Source organism: Capsicum annuum, unplaced genomic scaffold (assembly GCF_002878395.1).
Source record: "Capsicum annuum cultivar UCD-10X-F1 unplaced genomic scaffold, UCD10Xv1.1 ctg74198, whole genome shotgun sequence".
In the NCBI taxonomy this organism is placed as follows: Eukaryota; Viridiplantae; Streptophyta; class Magnoliopsida; order Solanales; family Solanaceae; genus Capsicum; species Capsicum annuum.
In genome coordinates, this window is record NW_025884288.1 from 16,090 (window position 1) to 19,998 (window position 3,909).

The following is a 3,909-nucleotide window of genomic DNA, read 5'->3' on the forward strand; positions in this document are numbered from 1 at the left end:
CTTTATTATATATATAGATAGATCTGAAACATGAAATAATATTAAATGTTTAAATAATCAACAAAATATTTTTTATCATAAAATGATAGTTTTTTGTTGTCAAATATCAAGTAGCTAGTTCTTAAGATGCCACTTGGCATAATTCTAGGCTAGACTATTTTGCTTTATTATATATATAGATTGTGTATATTTTTTGAGGGGTAACTTTTTTTCATAATATTTTTTTAATTTTGAAATGACTTTTTAATTATTATAATATTATTCATATAAATTGCATGATTACTATTTACTAATTGATTTTTTTGTAATATTTTTTTTGATTTACTCAATTGTAGTAAAATCATAAATATTTACTTTTTATAATATTATTATTTATGTTGTTTAAATTAATTGTTCACATATTTTAAGGAATGACATCTCTATTGAAATATTTTTATTTTGGAATGATTTTTTGGTCATAGTAATTTTTTCCATATAAGTTGCTTGATTACTAATTGATTATTCACCAAAATAAATTTTGTTGCCAACAAAATAGATTAAAACATAAAATAATATAAAATAATTAACTACTAATCTTAATAATAAATAATTAAAAAATCATATGAGTTTTCATCCAATAGGAACGAATCTTAATTATTTTTTACCACAATATAAAATATGAAATAATACTAAATATTTAAATAATCAACAAAATATTTTTTTGTTATAAAATGATAGTTTTTTGTTGTCAAATATCAAGTAGCTAGTTCTTAAGATGTCACTTGGCATAATTCTAGGCCAAACTATTTTGCTTTATTATGTATAAAGATATGAAACATGAAATAATATTAAATATTTAAATAATCAATAAAATAGTTTTTTGTTATAAAATGATAATTTTTTGTTGTCAAATATCAAGTAGCTAGTTCTTAAGATGTCACTTGACATAATTCTAGGCTAGACTATTTTGCTTTATTGTATATATAGATAGATCTGAAACATGAAATAATATTAAATATTTAAATAATCAACAAAATATTTTTTTATCATAAAATGATAGTTTTTTGTTGTCAACTATCAAGTAGCTAGTTCTTAAGACGCCACTTGGCATAATTCTAGGCTAGACTATTTTGCTTTATTATATATATAGATAGATAAGAAATAACATTACATGAAATATTTTGAAATCATAAGATGACACTTGTCTTAATATATTTAAATAATCAACCAAATAGCATTTTGTTATAAAATAATAGTTTTTTGTTGTAAGAATTCAAATAGGTAGTTCTCAAGATGACATTTGTCTTAATATTTATGCTAACTTCTTTGCTTTATTATATATAAATAGATAAGAAATAACATTACATGAATAATAATAGTTTTCATCCAATAGAAACATATTTTAATTATTTTTTACCACAATATAAAATATATTAGATATTTAAATAATCAACCAAATAGCTTTTTATTATAAAATGATAGTTTTTTGTTGTAAGAATTCAAATAGATAGCTCTCAAGATAACACTTGTCTTAATATTTATGCTAACTTCTTTGCTTTATTATATATATAGATATAGATAAGAAATAACATTACATGAAATCATAATAGTTATCATCCAATAGAAACAAATTTTAATTATTTATTACCACACTATGAAATAATATTAGATATTTAAATAATCAACCAAATAACTTTTTGTTAAAAAATGATAGTTTTTGGTTGTAAGAATTCAAACAGGTAGTTCTCAAGATGACACTTATCTTAATATTTATGCTAACTTCTTTGCTTTATTATATATATAGATTATCCCATGGGTATTTTACTTTATTCAATAATTCAATAAATTATTTTTCCATCATTTATCTAAAGACTAGAGGAGCATGGCCCGTGTCAGCACGGACCAACATTAAGATATTTATTTGTCTTTTCAATCTTGATATATTTAAATAAATTTTTTTAATAAAAGGATTGCATATGTTTTCTAGGATTCATCTGAAATCTAGTATGAGTTCAACATATGTTATTTTAATACGTATTTAGATAATTTAAGTTGTTAACTATTTTAATTTATAATATTTTTTATGTAATTTTCAAATTAATATACGTTACTTTTCTTGTCCAAATTATTGGGGCATTGATAATCAATTATATTTTAAAAACAATTTAAGTTTTTAATTATTGTGATTTATAATACTTTTCTTCTATTCCAATTTTAGTGACACTAATATAATTTCAAGAGTCGACCAAATATTTTATATCTTTTAAATTTTTTAAGTTGTTAATTATTGTGATTTCTAGTATTTTTCATGTAATTTTTTTTGAAATATATAACATATTAAATTGTTTTTAGATATTTTACATTGTTAGCAATTGTAATTTATAATACTTTTTATGAATTTTTTGAATAATATATGCTACTCTCTTTGTCCAGAATTTTGTGTTGACGACAACCAATTATATTTTTTAAATAATTTAATTTTTTTATCATTGTAATTTATAATATTTTTTCTATCTCAATTTATGTGGCACAATGCTTAAATGACCATCATAATTAATTAGAGGTGATATAGTAAAATCTGAAGTAGCTGAAGTAGAAATCAATCAATTTTTAATTTATTTTTTATTAATTATTATTATTTACATTACTTTTTATTTCATTTTCAAATAATATATGTTACTTTATATGTTCTTTTGTCCCGTCCCAATTTATGTGACACTAACATAATTTTGATAATCAATCAAATATTTTATGTTGACATATCATTTTATTATTCTTATTTTTCTAATACATAAATAACTTATAATAAGGAGTGATATAGTAAAATCATCGTTCGAAAGACGAAAATTTAATTTAAAACATTAAGAGTTAATTTTGTATTTTATGTCTATTTTATTTTTTATTAAATATTATTTATTTTCTTAATACCTAGATGACTCATAATAATTAATTAAGAGTGATTAATTATGTTATTACTATAAAAATTAATATAATTTTATCATATCCAAAAGTCATCATCGATAATTAACCGAAATAGTATATTAATTAAATACGGGATGCTATATTTGCATATGCAAAATATGATATTATTAAACATTATTGGATAATGCATTATATTTATCTTTCACAATAATAAAATTTTACTATATATTTTTCTTTATTTTTTTTAACTGATACATATTGACCCAACACAAATTCTAAGAAAATATTCATTAGAAAGTTATTTTATTAAATTAAATTTATTAATTTGGTAATTTAAAAATTTAAAGTTAAGTTTAAATATTAGTATTTCTATATAAGAAAAAAATAATTTCTAAATTTAAATTTACTAAAATAAATAAATAATAAAAAGATTATTTTTTATATAAAGTCAATTAAAATAATAAAATTGATTTACTTTAAATATTTAGTTGCAATTAATTAAGATAATTTTTTATTTTGTCATAATTTATGCTGCACCGATAAAATTTTGAGAGTTGAATAGAACTTTTATCTATTTTTAAAAAAAGTATTTTAACTTATTAATTATTGTGATTTACAATAATTTTTACACAATTATTAAATAATATATTACTCTTTGTGTCCCAATTTATGTGGCTTCGATACAATTTTTAGAGTCAACTAAATTTTTTATATATCTTTTAAATATTTTAAGTTGTTAATTATTATGATTTGCAGTACTTTTTCTTTTATCTCAATTTATGTGGCATTGCTAAAATAATGAGAGTCCATAGAATTTTTATATGTCTTTTAAATATTTTAAATTATTAATTATTGTGATTTGTGGTAATAAATTAGTTTTGAACATGATAGTCAATTAAATAAATAATTTTTTTTACTTCCAATATGTAGGTATAGTTAATTAATATAAATTAATAGAATATATTAAATATTTAAATCATTATGATGAAACAATGAAATTATTATATA